The 20,823-nt window shown below is 34.2% G+C and overlaps 1 protein-coding gene across 1 annotated transcript in view; it reads right to left on the bottom strand.

The window, feature by feature from the left end:
* LOC142342888 (V-type proton ATPase subunit F-like) overlaps positions 1 to 19,290 on the bottom strand; it is a 245,543-nt gene extending 226,253 nt beyond the window's left edge. The window contains exon 1 of the mRNA XM_075394536.1: positions 19,280 to 19,290. The gene's annotated coding sequence lies outside the window, so the exon portion shown is untranslated. The remainder of the gene's footprint in view (positions 1 to 19,279) is intronic.
* Between the last annotated feature and the right edge of the window lie 1,533 nt (positions 19,291 to 20,823).

Here is a 20,823-nt window from a genome sequence, read left to right as displayed (position 1 = left end):
GTAAGTTTTTCAAACGGAAGTTTGCGATTTATTCAAATCATCAATTTTGAAATATAGTATTTTTGATCGGGTCAAGGAGTTGTCCAAATTGAAGCAAACTTGGCATGGAGTATCCCCTGTCTATATAGAGTCTGAAACAAAAATAATTTTTGCTATGGATTGTATAGGAAAAAAGTTCGTATTTCAACCGGAAATATCGACTTTTTCGCTTATTCTATTTTCAAAAATATAGAAATTTTATTAGATCAAGGAGTTGTTCAACGTGAACCAAATTGATATCCCAGACTACCAGTACTATTTAGGTTGTTATGCAAAAAGAATTGTCTGCCTAACTTTCCTAGAAAAAAAGTTCGTTTTTCAATCGGAAATATTGACTTATTCGCTTATTCTATTTTCAAAAATATAGAAATTTCATCGGGTCAAGGAGTTGTTCAAAGTGAACCAAATTGATATCCCAGACTACCAGTATTATTTAGGTTGTTATGCAAAAAAGAATTGTCCGCCTAACTTTCCTAGAAAAAAAGTTAGTTTTTCATACGGAAAGTTGCAATTATTTCATTTAAATTGCAATTATTGAATTTTAAAAATAGGTCTATTTCGTATGGGTCAAGGAGTTGTCCAAATCGAACCAAACTTGGCATGTAGTACCTCTTGTGTACTTAGAGTCTAAAACAAAAAGAAATTTTGCCATAGCTTGCCTAGGAAAAAAGTAAGTTTTTCAAACGGAAGTTTGCGATTTATTCAAATCATTAATTTTGAAATATAGTATTTTTGATCGGGTCAAGGAGTTGTCCAAATCGAAGCAAACTTGGTATGGAGTATCCCCTGTCTATATAGAGTCTGAAACAAAAATAATTTTTGCTATGGATTGTCTAGGAAAAAAGTTCGTATTTCAATCGGAAATATCGACTTTTTCGCTTATTCTATTTTCAAAAATATAGAAATTTCATCGGGTCAAGGAGTTGTTCAAAGTGAACCAAATTGATATCCCAGACTACCAGTATTATTTAGGTTGTTATGCAAAAAAGAATTGTCCGCCTAACTTTCCTAGAAAAAAGTTAGTTTTTCATACGGAAAGTTGCAATTATTTCATTTAAATTGCAATTATTGAATTTTCAAAATAGGTCTATTTCGTATGGGTCAAGGAGTTGTCCAAATCGAACCAAACTTGGCATGTAGTATCTCTTGTGTACTTAGAGTCTAAAACAAAAAGAAATTTTGCCATAGCTTGCCTAGGAAAAAAGTAAGTTTTTCAAACGGAAGTTTGCGATTTATTCAAATCATCAATTTTGAAATATAGTATTTTTGATCGCGTCAAGGAGTTGTCCAAATTGAAGCAAACTTGGTATGGAGTATCCCCTGTCTATATAGAGTCTGAAACAAAAATAATTTTTGCTATGGATTGTCTAGGAAAAAAGTTCGTATTTCAATCGGAAATATCGACTTTTTCGCTTATTCTATTTTCAAAAATATAGAAATTTTATTAGGTCAAGGAGTTGTTCAACGTGAACCAAATTGATATCCCAGACTACCAGTACTATTTAGGTTGTTATGCAAAAAGAATTGTCCGCCTAACTTTCCTAGAAAAAAAGTTCGTTTTTCAATCGGAAATATTGACTTATTCGCTTATTCTATTTTCAAAAATATAGAAATTTCATCGGGTCAAGGAGTTGTTCAAAGTGAACCAAATTGATATCCCAGACTACCAGTATTATTTAGGTTGTTATGCAAAAAAGAATTGTCCGCCTAACTTTCCTAGAAAAAAAGTTAGTTTTTCATACGGAAAGTTGCAATTATTTCATTTAAATTGCAATTATTGAATTTTAAAAATAGGTCTATTTCGTATGGGTCAAGGAGTTGTCCAAATCGAACCAAACTTGGCATGTAGTATCTCTTGTGTACTTAGAGTCTAAAACAAAAAGAAATTTTGCCATAGCTTGCCTAGGAAAAAAGTAAGTTTTTCAAACGGAAGTTTGCGATTTATTCAAATCATCAATTTTGAAATATAGTATTTTTGATCGCGTCAAGGAGTTGTCCAAATTGAAGCAAACTTGGTATGGAGTATCCCCTGTCTATATAGAGTCTGAAACAAAAATAATTTTTGCTATGGATTGTCTAGGAAAAAAGTTCGTATTTCAATCGGAAATATCGACTTTTTCGCTTATTCTATTTTCAAAAATATAGAAATTTTATTAGGTCAAGGAGTTGTTCAACGTGAACCAAATTGATATCCCAGACTACCAGTACTATTTAGGTTGTTATGCAAAAAGAATTGTCCGCCTAACTTTCCTAGAAAAAAGTTAGTTTTTCAAACGGAAAGTTGCAATTATTTCATTTAAATTGCAATTATTGAATTTTCAAAATAGGTCTATTTCGTATGGGTCAAGGAGTTGTCCAAATCGAACCAAACTTGGCATGTAGTATCTCTTGTGTACTTAGAGTCTAAAACAAAAAGAAATTTTGCCATAGCTTGCCTAGGAAAAAAGTAAGTTTTTCAAACGGAAGTTTGCGATTTATTCAAATCATTAATTTTGAAATATAGTATTTTTGATCGGGTCAAGGAGTTGTCCAAATCGAAGCAAACTTGGTATGGAGTATCCCCTGTCTATATAGAGTCTGAAACAAAAATAATTTTTGCTATGGATTGTCTAGGAAAAAAGTTCGTATTTCAATCGGAAATATCGACTTTTTCGCTTATTCTATTTTCAAAAATATAGAAATTTTATTAGGTCAAGGAGTTGTTCAACGTGAACCAAATTGATATCCCAGACTACCAGTACTATTTAGGTTGTTATGCAAAAAGAATTGTCCACCTAACTTTCCTAGAAAAAAGTTCGTTTTTCAATCGGAAATATTGACTTATTCGCTTATTCTATTTTCAAAAATATAGAAATTTCATCGGGTCAAGGAGTTGTTCAAAGTGAACCAAATTGATATCCCAGACTACCAGTATTATTTAGGTTGTTATTCAAAAAAGAATTGTCCGCCTAACTTTCCTAGAAAAAAGTTAGTTTTTCATACGGAAAGTTGCAATTATTTCATTTAAATTGCAATTATTGAATTTTCAAAACAGGTCTATTTCGTATGGGTCAAGGAGTTGTCCAAATCGAACCAAACTTGGCATGTAGTATCTCTTGTGTACTTAGAGTCTAAAACAAAAAGAAATTTTGCCATAGCTTGCCTAGGAAAAAAGTAAGTTTTTCAAACGGAAGATTGCGATTTATTCAAATCATTAATTTTGAAATATAGTATTTTTGATCGGGTCAAGGAGTTGTCCAAATCGAAGCAAACTTGGTATGGAGTATCCCCTGTCTATATAGAGTCTGAAACCAAAATAATTTTTGCTATGGATTGTATAGGAAAAAAGTTCGTATTTCAACTGGAAATATCGACTTTTTCGCTTATTCTATTTTCAAAAATATAGAAATTTTATTAGATCAAGGAGTTGTTCAACGTGAACCAAATTGATATCCCAGACTACCAGTACTATTTAGGTTGTTATGCAAAAAGAATTGTCTGCCTAACTTTCCTAGAAAAAAAGTTCGTTTTTCAATCGGAAATATTGACTTATTCGCTTATTCTATTTTCAAAAATATAGAAATTTCATCGGGTCAAGGAGTTGTTCAAAGTGAACTAAATTGATATCCCAGACTACCAGTATTATTTAGGTTGTTATGCAAAAAAGAATTGTCCGCCTAACTTTCCTAGAAAAAAAGTTAGTTTTTCATACGGAAAGTTGCAATTATTTCATTTAAATTGCAATTATTGAATTTTAAAAATAGGTCTATTTCGTATGGGTCAAGGAGTTGTCCAAATCGAAGCAAACTTGGTATGGAGTATCCCCTGTCTATATAGAGTCTGAAACCAAAATAATTTTTGCTATGGATTGTATAGGAAAAAAGTTCGTATTTCAACCGGAAATATCGACTTTTTCGCTTATTCTATTTTCAAAAATATAGAAATTTTATTAGATCAAGGAGTTGTTCAACGTGAACCAAATTGATATCCCAGACTACCAGTACTATTTAGGTTGTAATGCAAAAAGAATGGTCCGACTAACTTTCCTAGAAAAAAAGTTCTTTTTTCAATCGGAAATTTTGACTTATTCGCTTATTCTATTTTCAAAAATATAGAATTTTCAGCGGGTCAAGGAGTTGTTCAAAGTGAACCAAATTGATATCCCAGACTACCATTACTATTTAGGTTGTTATGCAAAAAGAATTGTCCGCCTAACTTTCCTAGAAAAAAGTTAGTTTTTCATACGGAAAGTTGCAATTATTTCATTTAAATTGCAATTATTGAATTTTCAAAACAGGTCTATTTCGTATGGGTCAAGGAGTTGTCCAAATCGAACCAAACTTGGCATGTAGTATCTCTTGTGTACTTAGAGTCTAAAACAAAAAGAAATTTTGCCATAGCTTGCCTAGGAAAAAAGTAAGTTTTTCAAACGGAAGATTGCGATTTATTCAAATCATTAATTTTGAAATATAGTATTTTTGATCGGGTCAAGGAGTTGTCCAAATCGAAGCAAACTTGGTATGGAGTATCCCCTGTCTATATAGAGTCTGAAACCAAAATAATTTTTGCTATGGATTGTATAGGAAAAAAGTTCGTATTTCAACCGGAAATATCGACTTTTTCGCTTATTCTATTTTCAAAAATATAGAAATTTTATTAGATCAAGGAGTTGTTCAACGTGAACCAAATTGATATCCCAGACTACCAGTACTATTTAGGTTGTTATGCAAAAAGAATTGTCTGCCTAACTTTCCTAGAAAAAAAGTTCGTTTTTCAATCGGAAATATTGACTTATTCGCTTATTCTATTTTCAAAAATATAGAAATTTCATCGGGTCAAGGAGTTGTTCAAAGTGAACCAAATTGATATCCCAGACTACCAGTATTATTTAGGTTGTTATGCAAAAAAGAATTGTCCGCCTAACTTTCCTAGAAAAAAAGTTAGTTTTTCATACGGAAAGTTGCAATTATTTCATTTAAATTGCAATTATTGAATTTTAAAAATAGGTCTATTTCGTATGGGTCAAGGAGTTGTCCAAATCGAACCAAACTTGGCATGTAGTATCTCTTGTGTACTTAGAGTCTAAAACAAAAAGAAATTTTGCCATAGCTTGCCTAGGAAAAAAGTTAGTTTTTCATACGGAAATTTGCTATTATTTCGTTTAAATTGCAATTATTGAATTTTAAAAATAGGTCTATTTCGTCGGGTCAAGGAGTTGTCCAAATCGAACCAAACTTGGCACGTAGTATCTCTTGTGTACCTAGAGTCTGAAACAAAAAGAAATTTTGCCATAGCTTGCCTAGGAAAAAAGTTAGTTTTTCATACGGAAATTTGCTATTATTTCAAATAAATAAATTTAAAAATAGGTCTTTTTATCGGGTCAAGGAGTTGTTCAAAGTGAACCAAATTGATATCCCAGACTACCAGTACTATTTAGGTTGTAATGCAAAAAGAATGGTCCGACTAACTTTCCTAGAAAAAAAGTTCTTTTTTCAATCGGAAATTTTGACTTATTCGCTTATTCTATTTTCAAAAATATAGAATTTTCAGCGGGTCAAGGAGTTGTTCAAAGTGAACCAAATTGATATCCCAGACTACCATTGCTATTTAGGTTGTTATGCAAAAAGAATGGTCCGCCTAACTTTCCTAGAAAAAAAGTTCGTTTTTCATACGGAAATTTGCTATTATTTCGTTTAAATTGCAATTATTGAATTTTAAAAATAGGTCTATTTCGTCGGGTCAAGAAGTTGTCCAAATCGAACCAAACTTGGTATGGAGTATCCCCTGTATATATAGAGTCTGAAACAAAAATATTTTTTTCTATAGCTTGCCTAGGAAAAAAGTTAGTTCTTCATACGGAAATTTGCTATTATTTCAAATAAATAATTTTAAAAATAGGTCCTTTTTATCGGGTCAAGGAGTTAATCAAAGCGAATTAAATTGATATTCAAGACTACCAGTACTATTTAGGTTGTAATGCAAAAAGAATGGTCCGCCTAAATTTCCTAGAAAAAAAGTTCGTTTTTCATACGGAAATTTGCTATTATTTCGTTTAAATTGCAATTATTGAATTTTAAAAATAGGTCTATTTCGTCGGGTCAAGGAGTTGTTCAAATCGAACCAAACTCGGTGTGGAGAATCCCATGGGTACCTAGAGTGTAACACAAAAAGAAATTTTGGTATAACTGGCCTAGCAAAAAAGTTGGGTTTTCGTACGGAAATTTCCGATAAATTCGAATAATTAATTCTAATTATTTTTAAAAAATAGATTTTTTTCATCGGGTCAAGGAGTTGTCCAAATCCAACCAAACTTGTGAAAGGAGTTTCCTATCTGTACCTAGAGTCTAAAACAAAAAGATTTTCTGCTATTGCTTGCCTTGGAAAAAAGTTAGTTTTTCATACGGAAATTTGCTATTATTTCAAATAAATAATTTTAAAAATAGGTCTTTTTTATCGGATCAAGGAGTTGTCCAAATCCAACCAAACTCGGCATAGAGTTTCCTATGTGTACCTAGAATGTAAACCAAAAAGATTTTTTGCTTTAGCTTGCCTTGGAAAAAAGTTAGTTTTTCATACGGAAGTTTGCTATTATTTCAAATAATAAATTTTAAAAATAGGTCTTTTTTATCGGATCAAGGATTTTTTCAAATCGAACCAAACTCGGTATGGAGAATCCCATGGGGACCTAGAGTGTAAGACAAAAAGAATTTTTGCTACAGCTTGCCTAGGAAAAAAGTTGGGTTTTCATACGGAAATTTGCTATTATTTCGAATAAATAATTTTAAAAATAGATCTTTTTCATCGGGTCAAGGAGTTGTTCAAAGTGAACTAAATTGATATCCCAGACTACCAGTACTATTTAGGTTGTAATGCAAAAAGGATGGTCTGCCTAACTTTCCTAGAAAAAAGTTCGTTTTTCAATCGGAAACATTGACTTATTCGCTTATTCTATTTTCAAAAATATAGAAATTTCATCGGGTCAAGGAGTTGTTCAAAGTGAACCAAATTGATATCCCAGACTACCAGTGATATTTAGGTTCTAATGCAAAAAGAATGGTCCGCCTAACTTTCCTAGAAAACAGTTCGTTTTTCAATCGGAAATATTGACTTATTCGCTTATTCTATTTTCAAAAATATAGAAATTTCATCGGGTCAAGGAGTTGTTCAAGGTGAACCAAATTGATATCTCAGACTACCAGTACTATTTAGGTTGTAATGCAAAAAGAATGGTCCGACTAACTTTCCTAGAAAAAAGTTCTTTTTTCAATCGGAAATTTTTACTTATTCGCTTATTCTATTTTCAAAAATATAGAAATTTCATCGGGTCAAGAGGTTGTCCAAATCCAACCAAACTCGGTAAGGAGTTCCCTATCTGTACCTAGAGTGTAAACCAAAAAGATTTTTTGCTATAGCTTGCCTTGGAAAAAAGTTAGTTTTCCATACGGAAGTTTGCTATTATTTCAAATAATAAATTCTAAAAATAGGTCTTTTTTATCGGATCAAGGATTTTTTCAAATCGAACCAAACTCGGTATGGAGAATCCCATGGGGACCTAGAGTGTAAGACAAAAAGAATTTTTGCTATAGCTTGCCTACGAAAAAAGTTGGGTTTTCATACGAAAATTTGCTATTATTTCGAATAAATAATTTTAAAAATAGGTCTTTTTTATTAGTTCAAGGAGTTGTTCAAAGTGAACCAAATTGATATCCCAGACTACCAGTACTATTGAGCTTGTAATGCAAAAAGAATGGTCCGCCTAACTTTCCTAGAAAAAAAGTTCGTTTTTCAATCGGAAATTTTGACTTATTCGCTTATTCTATTTTCAAAAATATAGAAATTTCATCGGGTCAAGGAGCTGTTCAAAGTGAACCAAATTGATATCCCAGACTACCAGTACTATTTAGGTTGTAATGCAAAAAAGATGGTCTGCCTAACTTTCCTAGAAAAAAGTTCGTTTTTCAATCGGAAATATTGACTCATTCGCTTATTCTATTTTCAAAAATATAGAAATTTCAGCGGGTCAAGGAGTTGTTCAAAGTGAACCAAATTGATATCCCAGACTACCATTACTATTTAGGTTGTTATGCAAAAAGAATGGTCTGCCTAACTTTCCTAGAAAAAAAGTTAGTTTTTCATACGGAAAGTTGCAATTATTTCGTTTAAATTGCAATTATTGAATTTCAAAAATAGGTCTATTTCGTCGGGTCAAGGAGTTGTCCAAATCGAACCAAATTTGGTATGGAGTATCCCCGTATATATAGAGTCTGAAACAAAAAAATTTTTTGCTATTGCTTGCCTAGGAAAAAAGTTCGTTTTTCAATCGGAAATTTTGACTTATTCGCTTATTCTATTTTCAAAAATATAGAAATTTCATCGGGTCAAAGAGTTGTTCAAAGTGAACCAAATTGATATCCCAGACTACCAGTACTATTTAGGTTGTTATGCAAAAAGAATGGTCCGCCTAACTTCCCTAGGAAAAAAGTTAGTTTTTCATACGGAAATTTGCTATTATTTCAAATAAATAATTTTAAAAATGGGTCTTTTTATCGGATCAAGGAGTTGTTCAAAGTGAACCAAATTGATATACCAGACTACCAGTACTATTTAAGTTGTAATGCAAAAAGAATGGTCCGCCTGACTTTCCTAGAAAAAAAGTTCGTTTTTCAATCGGAAATTTTGACTTATTCGCTTATTCTATTTTCAAAAATATAGAAATTTCAGCGGGTCAAGGAGTTGTTCAAAGTGAACCAAACTGATATCCCAGACTACCAGTACTACTTAGGTTGTAATGCAAAAAGAATGGTCCGACTAACTTTCCTAGAAAAAAGTTCTTTTTTCAATCGGAAATTTTGACTTATTCGCTTATTCTATTTTCAAAAATATAGAAATTTCATCGGGTCAAGGAGTTGTTCAAAGTGAACCAAATTGATATCCCAGACTACCAGTACTATTTAGGTTGTTATGCAAAAAGAATGGTCCGCCTAACTTCCCTAGGAAAAAAGTTAGTTTTTCATACGGAAATTTGCTATTATTTCAAATAAATTATTTTAAAAATAGGTCTTTTTTATCGGATCAGGGAGTTGTTCAAAGTGAACCAAATTGATATACCAGACTACCAGTACTATTTAGGTTGTAATGCAAAAAGAACGGTCCGCCTAACTTTCCTAGAAAAAAAAGTTCGTTTTTCAATCGGAAATTTTGACTTATTCGCTTATTCTATTTTCAAAAATATAGAAATTTCAGCGGGTCAAGGAGTTGTTCAAAGTGAACCAAACTGATATCCCAGACTACCAGTACTATTTAGGTTGTAATGCAAAAAGAATGGTCCGACTAACTTTCCTAGAAAAAAGTTCTTTTTTCAATCGGAAATTTTGACTTATTCGCTTATTCTATTTTCAAAAATATAGAAATTTCAGCGGGTCAAGGAGTTGTTCAAAGTGAACCAAATTGATATCCCAGACTACCATTACTATTTAGGTTGTTATGCAAAAAGAATGGTCCGACTAACTTTCCTAGAAAAAAGTTCTTTTTTCAATAGGAAATTTTGACTTATTCGCTTATTCTATTTTCAAAAATATAGAAATTTCATCGGGTCAAGGAGTTGTTCAAAGTGAACCAAATTGATATCCCAGACTACCAGTACTATTTAGGTTGTTATGCAAAAAGAATGGTCCGCCTAACTTTCCTAGAAAAAAAGTTCTTTTTTCAATCGGAAATTTTGACTTATTCGCTTATTCTATTTTCAAAAATATAGAAATTTCATCGGGTCAAGAGGTTGTCCAAATCCAACCAAACTCGGTAAGGAGTTTCCTATCTGTACCTAGAGTGTAAACCAAAAAGATTTTTTGCTATAGCTTGCCTTGGAAAAAAGTAAGTTTTTCATACGGAAGTTTGCTATTATTTCAAATAATAAATTTTAAAAATAGGTCTTTTTTATCGGATCAAGGATTTTTTCAAATCGAACCAAACTCGGTATGAAGAATCCCATGGGGACCTAGAGTGTAAGACAAAAAGAATTTTTGCTATAGCTTGACTACGAAAAAAGTTGGGTTTTCATACGAAAATTTGCTATTATTTCGAATAAATAATTTTAAAAATAGGTCTTTTTTATTAGTTCAAGGAGTTGTTCAAAGTGAACCAAATTGATATCCCAGACTACCAGTACTATTGAGCTTGTAATGCAAAAAGAATGGTCCGCCTAACTTTCCTAGAAAAAAAGTTCTTTTTTCAATCGGAAATTTTGACTTATTCGCTTATTCTGTTTTCAAAAATATAGAAATTTCATCGGGTCAAGGAGCTGTTCAAAGTGAACCAAATTGATATCCCAGGCTACCAGTACTATTTAGGTTGTAATGCAAAAAAGATGGTCTGCCTAACTTTCCTAGAAAAAAGTTCGTTTTTCAATCGGAAATATTGACTTATTCGCTTATTCTATTTTCAAAAATATAGAAATTTCATCGGGTCAAGGAGTTGTTCAAAGTGAACCAAATTGATATCCCAGACTACCAGTGATATTTAAGTTGTAATGCAAAAAAATGGTCCGCCTAACTTTCCTAGAAAACAGTTCGTTTTTCAATCGGAAATAATGACTCATTCGCTTATTCTATTTTCAAAAATATAGAAATTTCAGCGGGTCAAGGAGTTGTTCAAAGTGAACCAAATTGATATCCCAGACTACCATTACTATTTAGGTTGTTATGCAAAAAGAATGGTCTGCCTAATTTTCCTAGAAAAAAGTTAGTTTTTCATACGGAAAGTTGCAATTATTTCGTTTAAATTGCAATTATTGAATTTCAAAAATAGGTCTATTTCGTCGGGTCAAGGAGTTGTCCAAATCGAACCAAATTTGGTATGGACTATCCCCCGTATATATAGAGTCTGAAACAAAAAAATTTTTTGCTATTGCTTGCCTAGGAAAAAAGTTCGTTTTTCAATCGGAAATTTTGACTTATTCGCTTATTCTATTTTCAAAAATATAGAAATTTCATCGGGTCAAGGAGTTGTTCAAAGTGAACCAAATTGATATCCCAGACTACCAGTACTATTTAGGTTGTTATGCAAAAAGAATGGTCCGCCTAAGTTCCCTAGGAAAAAAGTTAGTTTTTCATACGGAAATTTGCTATTATTTCAAATAAATAATTTTAAAAATAGGTCTTTTTTATCGGATCAAGGAGTTGTTCAAAGTGAACCAAATTGATATCCCAGACTACCATTACTATTTAGGTTGTTATGCAAAAAGAATGGTCCGCCTAACTTTCCTAGAAAAAAGTTAGTTTTTCATACGGAAAGTTGCAATTAATTCGTTCAAATTGCAATTATTGAATTTTAAAAATAGGTCTATTTCGTCGGGTCCAGGAGTTGTCCAAATCGAACCAAACTTGATATGCAGTATCCCCTATAAATATAGAGTCTGAAACAAAAAAATTTTTTTCTATGGCTTGCCTAGGAAAAAAGTTAGTTTTTCATACGGAAATTTGCTATTATTTCAAATAAATAATTTTAAAAATAGGTCTTTTTGATTGGGTCATAGAGTTGTTCAAATTGAACCAAATTTGGTATGGGCTATCCCCTGTGTATATAGAGTCTACAACAGGAAAAAAGTTAGTTTTTCGTACGTGAATTTCCGACTAATTCGAATAATTGTTATATTGTTTAAATAAATGTTTATATAATTGTTTTATTTATTGTTTGCTTTTATTTTGTTTTGGAGATAGTGTTTAGACCTGGTTTTTCGGCCAGTGCTTTGCTCAAAAATCTCCTATAGTTGAATGTTCATAACTCCACCGTAGCCGGTCCCCAGCCCGGTTGAGATAAGGAGGAGGGAAACACAACCAAATCATAATGGAAAAATCTCATGAGTTGATTTTTTTAAAATCAAATTGAGATATTTCCGACACTACTGTAGCTAAATTTTTAGACTCATTTAGTGCATCTGATCAGACTACCGCGTGCTTTCGAGACGGTTTAAGGGCCGAGGATTTTGACCAAAAATAACGGGGAAAAGAGTGTAAAGAGTGTAAAAAAAATATTTTTACACCGTTAGTGCCCCCCCTTATTAAGGGTTTAATAACGGGGAAAAGAGTGCAAAGAGTGTAAAAATAATATTTTTACACCGTTAGTGCCCCCCTTATTAAGGGTGGAATTACATATTAAAGTGTAATTTACGGGTTTAAATGATAGAAAAAGAGTGTAAAAAAAAGAGTGTAACAATAAGTTTTAACGGTGTAATAAAGAGTGTAAAAATAAGTTTTAACGGTGTAATAAAGAGTGTAAAAATAAGTTTCAACAGTGTAATCAAAAGAGTGTAAAAATAAGTTATTCCACTCTTTTTCCACCGTTAAATCTTAAAATTAGACCGCTAAAATTACACTCTTACAGGTAATTCCACCCTTAATAAGGGGGGCACTAACGGTGTAAAAATATTTTTTTACACTCTTTTCACCGTTATTTTTGGGCAAAATCCTCGGCCCGGGATGCTCAGCTTTCAAGATTATACAGCGTTTTTGCGCAGCCAGCTATTTAGTTGTTCTTGCGACATGAAAATGTTACCAGGATGTGGCGTTCATTCAACATCTCATCTCCCACTCTATCTCTATGTGCCAACCAGCGAAGATTATGAAGACGGGGATCAACTTTACTGTAAACGGAGCCCACCGAACTGCAAATGCCTGGCAAAATCCGAGCATCAAAATTATATTGATTACATTTTGTAACCAAGAGATTGATCTGTTTTCAGTTATCTCCAGATCGAGCAGTTCGTCGAATATTATTTCATAAAATTCAATAATTAAACCTTCAACGGTCACACAAAATCTGTTCTTAGTACGGACTGCGAATTAAATTGAAGATTTTTAAAAACCGGTTAAAAACCAGATTTTCAATTATTCAGCACACCAGAAAATCTCTGGTTATAGTTTAGATGCTATGCATTGTGAAGCGATGCTTGATTAACAACAACTTTTGTAGTTCTTTACTGATCATGGAGGTTCAGAATCTTTGAATTGTTGTTAAAGGTCACATTACGCAATTCAGACAAAACTCACTGCAAATAACCGTAATAAATGACGTCGCACACAAAATCAGCTTGAGAGCGCAAAAAAAAGTTCAACAAAATAGCGGTTTTGAAGTTTCCGGCGACAAAACAAAAAACATTGCAGTAAGTTGAGAACAGCATAAAGAATCATGAAGAACCAAAAACATTTACATTGGTTGGGCGAAAACTGGATATCAAAATGACACTAACAACCACTTACAAATGAAGAGAAAACTCGTAAAGAGAACTCAAATAGCACAAGCAGGCCCGCAAAACCAAAACAAGAAAATCATTTACACGAATAGAAGGTTTAGAAGAAGCTATGGTTTCTGTTTCGCACCGACTCGGGCTCGAACCCATGCCAACGTTTAACAGCCATAGGTCTCACCATTTACGCTATCTATGCGTATTGTACCTGTCTTTTGCTCTCTCTACAGCAATTTTCTGGACATTGGCGTTTGTGACTTGATTGTTTTGCTATACCGCATCCTTAATGAGCGCAAAAAAATGTGCATATTAGGAGATTAAATATAATGGTAAAGCGCGTCTCAAAACGCATTTATGCTAGGTTGCATGATTAAAGACCCCTAAAACATGTTACGATAGGAGCGTGGTTGACAATTGTGCGCAATTGCGACTGATATTTACTATAAAAGCGGAAAATTAGACAATACGATTGAAACTACTCGCTCAAAGCATAATTTCACAGCAATTTAATGGATAAGGCTAACAGAAAAAAACTTCAAACTTCAGATTAGCAGTCCTCCATCTTACCAACTGCGCTGTTATAACCACTAAAAACCACAGTTTCTCACAATCGCTTTTATCGTATCAAAAAACATATATCAGATTGAGAGCATTCAAGATCATGCAAACATCAATCAAACAGTAAAGCGTGAAAAAAGAGTTGAAAGCTAAGAGTGTTCTAGAATACGGCAAAATCTGTAAAACTAAATTTTTGCAAAAACACACGTTTAGAATAAATACTTCTAAATTCGTTCGATAGCGATTAAAGCACACGTAGTAACCACGTCAGTAAATCTTTCATCTGAGCAAACTTTGAAGCCCTCGTAGACTGGTGGTAACTGCATCTGACTATCAGTATTTTGTCCCAGGCTTGGTTCTCACCCATCCCCGATCATCTTTTAGGTCATTGACCTCTCTCGATATGTTCGCTTAACAATGCTGCTCAAAGCGGCTCCTAAACATGCACTTCAAGAGGCCCCTTAAACGCGCAAAAATTTTGTCCCATTTTCGAGCTCCCGCATTTCATAAACAGGAGTAGGATTACCATTTTTCAACACCCAAACAAACAGGAACATTAACCGAATCACGTCAAATGAAATGCTCTCGAACATCATGCGGCATGGTGTTGGTTAGACATTTTCATGCCTACAACAGTGAAGGTACCCGACACGGGTTCAAACCCTCGACCCTCAACATAGTAGTCCTCCATCTTACCAACTCCGCTAAGACCACTACAAACAACAGTTTCTCACAACCGCTTTTTATCTTAGCAGTTACCATATTTCAGATTGAGGACATTTGAGATCACGCGAAAGTCAAACAGTAAAACTTGAAAAACTGAGTTGAAAGATAAGAGTGTTCTAGAATACCTGAAAATCTGTAAAGCTAAATTTTTGCAAAATTACGTTTAAAATAAATACCTCTAATGTCGCTCGGGAGTAATTAAAAAACACGTAATACCCCGGTCAGTAAATGTTTCCTGTGGGCGAGCATACTTTCAAGACCTCAGCGCCTCGTGTTAACTGCACCTGACTAACAGTCTCGAGTTCCAGGGTTCGGTTCTCATCCATCTACTTTGAGCAGTAGTAGTAACCCGGTCAGTAAATGTTTCCTCTGGGCGAGCAAACTTTCATGACCTCGCAGACTAATGTTAACTGCACCTGACAAATAATCTTTAGTCCCAAGTTCGGTTCTCATCCATCTACTTTGAGCATTTTAGGTCATTGACATCATCCGATATGTTCGATTAACCATGCCGCTCAATGCTGTTCTTAAAAATGCGCTTCGAGAAGCCCCTTAAAACTGCCAATAATTTGTCCCAATTTAGAGCTGACGCGTTTAAAACATAGGATTAGCATTATTCATCCCCAAACACACGCAGGAACATAAAATGACTCACGTCGGAAGACTTGCTCTCGAATAACAGGCTGCACAATATTTATTAGAAATTTTCATAGAAAAGGAATGTACCCGACATGGGATCGAAACCTGGTTTCTCAGAATATCAGTCCTCCGTCGTACCAACTGCGTTATAACAGCTACAGATCACTGTTTTAAACAATCGCTTTTATCGTATTAATCAACATATTTCAATTTGAGAGCATTTGAGATCAGGCAAAAATCATACAGTAAAGCGTGCAAAACTGAGCTGAAAGATAAGGGTGTTCTAGAAAAAACGCAAACTCTGTGAAGCCTAAAACATACCTTTACAATAAACACTTCTAACTTCGTTCGATAGCGATTAAAACACACGTAGTAACCACGTTAGTAAATCTTTCATCTGGGCGAGCAAACTTTGAAGCCCTCGTAGACTCGTGGTAACTGCACCTGACTATCAGTATATTGTCCCAGGCTTGGTTCTCACCCATCCTGGATCATCTTTTAATCTTTTAGTTCATTGACGTCTCCCGATATGTTCGTCTAACCATGCTGCTCAATGCGGTTCTTAAACATGCGCTTCGAGAGGCCCCTTAAACATGCAAACATTTTGTCCCAATTTAGAGCTTGCGCGCTTAATATACAGGATTAGAATTTTTCATCCCCAAAAACACAGCAACATAAAATGACTCGCGCCGCAAGAATTGCTCTCGGATAACAGGCGGAATGGTTTTGAATAGAAGTTTTCAACTCTACAATAGTCAGGGTACACGAAAAGGGTTCGAACCCTTGACCTTCAGAATAGCAGTTCTCCTTACCAACTGCGCTACAACCACAACAAACAACCCACTCTCAAAATCGCTTTTAATTCATCAATAAAATTGTTTCGGATTGAGAGCATTTGTGATCACGGAAAATCAAGCAGTAAAACGTGAAAAAACTTAGTTGAGTGCTAGGAGTGTTCTAGAAAAGCGCAGAGTCTGCGCAGAAGCTAAAACTGCAGAAAAACGCGTTTACAATAAATACTTCAAAATTCTTTCAGGAGCAATTAAAAACACGTAGTAGCCATGGCTGTAAATTCTCCCTCTGGGCGAGCATACTTTTAAGCCCTCATAGCCTCGTGGTAACTGCACTTGACCAACAGTCTTTTGTCGCAGGTTCGGTTCTCATCCATCTACTTTGAGCCTTTTAGGTCATTGACCTCTCTCGATACGTTCGTTTAACCATGCTGCTCAATGCAGTTCTGAAACATGAGCTTCGGGAGGTCTCTTCAACCTGCAAAAATTTTGTCTCAATTTAGAGCTGACGCATTTAATACATAGGATTACAAACAGAACTCCACTGTAGATAAAACGAACTTTTTTCCAATCAGCTTTCTCATTCGTCTCTGAATTTTTTACGCCTCAAAACAACTAGTTTGTTTGCTCCACGTCCTGCTGCGCCCGCCGTAACCAAATTAAACACTCCAATTTAAAATGATAATGTTTCAGCTAATAATTAAACATAAAAAACTAATATCGGACAAATTTGATCTAAAGTGACAGGCGGGGTAATTTAATTCAGAGGGATTAAGCCTAGATAAATGTTCTCGATAAGCCCAGATAAATCCTCTGCGAGATCGATAAATCGATCTCGCAGACGCAATCATTATCCAATCGACCGAAATAGACTACGTCGGGCAAATTGCTCTCAAACGACAAGCAAGCGGTTGGCTTCGTCAGTAGCTAACCACGGTATAGTGAGACTAGATATAGCTTAATTGAAGGGGCGTGAGGGAAGCAAGGCGGGGGCACCGGAGGGCTGATTAGGGGGGGGGGCAACAGTGGGGTGGGGGCAACAGCGGGGGGGGGGGGCAACGATGGGAGGCAAGTTTTTGGCTGCACGTGGCCCTTACGGCCTGAACGATGTGCAAGAGTGGGGATTGGGGGTGAGGAGAGAGGGGGGCTGATGTGGGGGGAGGTGGTGGGTTGTGGGGGCGGGTCAACCTCTAAGAACTGCCCGTCATACCATAAGTATAAGTCTGCAAAACAGTTTCTGAATCGCATACTTGGAAACTAATGAGCTGAAATGCTCTAAGAGCACTTAAAATCGCATTAAAAAAGACCAACAGGACTAACATAATTGTTACAAACTTCGTTTGACTGCAATTAATAACCACTCGGCTATCGGGGCCTAACTTCAAACCTTTTGTTTGAACAACAGGCATAGTTTTTGAAAAGAGCAATTCAGATCACGCAAAATTCACGCAAAAGTCAAATAAGAAACATCCCTCGAGAAGTGAAATCGAAAGAAAATGGTACAAAAGTGCAACCAACGGTCAAGCAAAAATTTTGAAAACACGCGGTTACAACAATTGCTTCAAACTTCGTTCGAGATCAATTAGAAGTAGATAGCACCCAATACAATTCAAATTCTTGTTTTAAAATTGTAAAAAGTGAAGATACCGCAATATAGCTTAACTCAGCTTAAAACTTCGCAGCCAAAAAAGAGATTTATTCAATAATTTGTTCTCACAGTTCGTTGGAGAATCCACTTATAGCAGTCACTCCTGTTTTCGGTTATTGCAGTTGGTGCACCCAAGTTTCCTAGCACAACTGTGGGTGAAGATGACAAATATTTACTTAGCAATCCGGTCTTCAAAAGCAGTTTGATTTCTTAACCTGCGAAATAGCATCCTCAGTGTTTTGACGTATTGAATCGCTTCCCAAATTTAATTACGGTCGCACACACTTTGGGTCTGTTTCAATTTTAAGTACTTTGTGCCATCAAGATAGCTGTCCTGTTCGTCCCTGCTTAGGATTGAACCCCATGTGCAACCACAAAGTGTAATGATTAACCCAACGCGTGAAGCACTGGCAGTTATACCTAAAGAGTGGCAGTTATACCTTCTGATACAAAGAGTTCCATTTACTAGTCAATGGAATTGCCAGTTATTGCATGTTTCTATCCTCTCGTACATTCCCAAAAAAATGTCATCATTATTTAATCACCATTGCATTTGACAGCTAAAACGAGATCAGGTCGGAAGTTGCCTCATCAAAAGAATCAAACGGCTTCAGATGGTATATAGCCTCTCTTAATTTAAAAATCTCTGCTCAAAATTCGGAAACTCAAATTTAAACATAACCGACTAAACGTCGAAAGAATTGCTCTCGAACGACTAGTGGGAGCTCTAATCAATTGCTGCCTGCTTCAGTCGGGGCGGGGGGGGAGGAGGGGGACCCTAAATGGGACTAAGAAGTTCAATAGTGGGCTTCAAATAACCACATTAGAGGTTAACATATACCACTATTAAGATTTAAAGTAAACAAGGCGACTCGGTAATGTGCAATTGCACATAAGGTTCCGACCCTGCATATCCACAATTTTGGCATGATTGTCTACCAAATGAGGAACATAGAAAAACTCAAAAACCAAAGTATTTTTTTTTAAATTGGTGTATGAACGAAAAGATAGCCTCCAAAGCAAATAACTCAGTGGTGGAGTGAATAATGTTGCATTAGATTGATGAGATGTGCAAATATTAAGAAAGCGAGTCAAGACGAACAGCAAAATCAAACAACAAAAATTAATTACATCAAAAACTTCATGTCCGTTTTAAAAAACAAAACTTAATAAGAAAGTCAAAATAGCGTCAGATAAAACTGACATTAAACAAAAAAACTTTAAATTCAGCAGAAAAGATATGGGACAACTCAATAAAAAACGCTTCGTAACCATTGTTAGACTATTGTAAAATCAATTAAAACTTGGCAGAAAACGCTTTCAAAACCGTAAAACCATACTATGGCCATCAAAATATGTTCTATTGCCCTTTCTGCGAGCACCAACAATGCATTATGTAACCTCTCCTTAATGAAGCCAGGTAACAAGTAGATAAAATGGAAAAAAAATGCAAAATTAGGTAACACTAATTTTTCACGAAAAAAAGTATTTCCAAAGACATGAACGCCTTTAATTACACAATGAAAAAATGTTCATTTATTCTTCCGAAGCAAGCCCTTGAGAATTGAAATTATCCAGAATATGTCTTATGTCTACAAAAAGAACGTCAAACATGACAAAAATCAAAAAAATAATTTACATTTTAAAAATCAAAAATTAATTTAATAAGTGGAGCAAAATTGCGAAGTTACAAAGTTTTTTTTTAATTTATGAAAATTGTTTTCAGAGTCATGAAAGCCATCAGCCATCTACTAATATTAGAATATCGGATCATATATTTTTCCATCAAAATCCAATGAAATCGGGTCATTGTACTCGAATTTTCGTACGACTAAAAAGACAAAGCAAAAAGGACAGATGACAAAATTAAAAAAAAATTCAAATAAATTCTTCGAGATAGTGTCGAAGCCGTTAAAATCATAATCTAAATCTTCAAGTATTTTAATATTATGGATTTTGCCATATTTTGAAGGCCAATAATGTGATATACGAACCTTCAATAACGTGATAATGTGACAAAACTAGAAAACTTGAAAAATGACCAAATACCTAAAATTTTTTTTTAAATGCCAAATCTAGTAATATCAAAGCCAGAAAACCATAACTTAAGCCGTAAAACGGCAGTAAAGATTGAATTTGATTTCAATAAAAAGAAGAAACATTCTTTCATTGCTGACAATAAGCTACAAGTTGACCAAATTAAGAGAAAAATAGAGGCAAAGTCCAATAAGTCATTATTTATTTAAAAATCAAATACTTTTAAGTCAAAACGACCATAAGCTTTCAAGTAATCAACTAGATACAACAATGTGGAGCTTTTTAGGAATCCAATTGGACCTATCATTAGTGAGCTTTGGTTAAATGTTCTGTTATTTAATTAATGTAGAAAAGATCGATTTTAATAAAAACGACCGACTGATTACAATCCCAATTGTTTTGGATTATACCAGTCCAAGATTGATCCAAAACTAGCCCTGCTAGTGCTGTTTGTCCATTACGATCACTTAATTATTCGAATGTTCTAGATATTGATATTTAGTTAGTTAAAAACTCAAAAATAGATGCTGCGTTTTTGATAATCAACCAATAAATTTAGCAAAAAACGGCGAAGTTTTAATTACAGAGCACTCTCAACGGAATTTGAAGTAGAAATAGCCCCCTTTTGAGTCTTCGAAGATTGTGTTAATGGTGTTTGGGTCTGTACTTCATGTAAATTTAATCAAACTGGACTAAAGAAACTTATTTCGTGCTGTTTTTGATGAAAAAGTCTGAAAAACTTTGAAAACTTTAGCGAGAACTTTTGACAAAAAATTAATGAAAATAGCTTAAAAAAAGTTTTTGTCTTTACAAATGAACAAATTGGCAAATTTTAGTCAAAAATTCCGGAAAATGTGAATAAAATCTCACCGCAATTCAATCTATTTTCTCAAAATTTAAACCTCGATAACTCCCTGTAAATACCGAAAAATAAAATCTGTTTAATTCCATATTCTACGCTGGACAAGCTTTCTAAAGATACCAGTCTCAACTCTGCGATGAATATATCGATCGGCCAAAATTGACTGAACAAAAAAGTATTAAATTGCCGCCAATTGAAATCAGCTGCTTGAAATTTTGATTGAGAGAGAATTTTATATCACGCGAAACGCAAGTCAAGGGCGTAAAAGTCACTCGAAAAGTCAAAATTGTCAAGCGAAAATTTT

The sequence above is a fragment of the Convolutriloba macropyga genome, chromosome 7 (genome assembly GCF_964194025.1).
Source record: "Convolutriloba macropyga chromosome 7, txConMacr16.3, whole genome shotgun sequence".
In the NCBI taxonomy this organism is placed as follows: Eukaryota; Metazoa; Xenacoelomorpha; order Acoela; family Convolutidae; genus Convolutriloba; species Convolutriloba macropyga.
The sequence above is the reverse complement of the archived record's forward strand: the minus strand, read 5'-3'. Positions and strand labels throughout refer to the sequence as shown.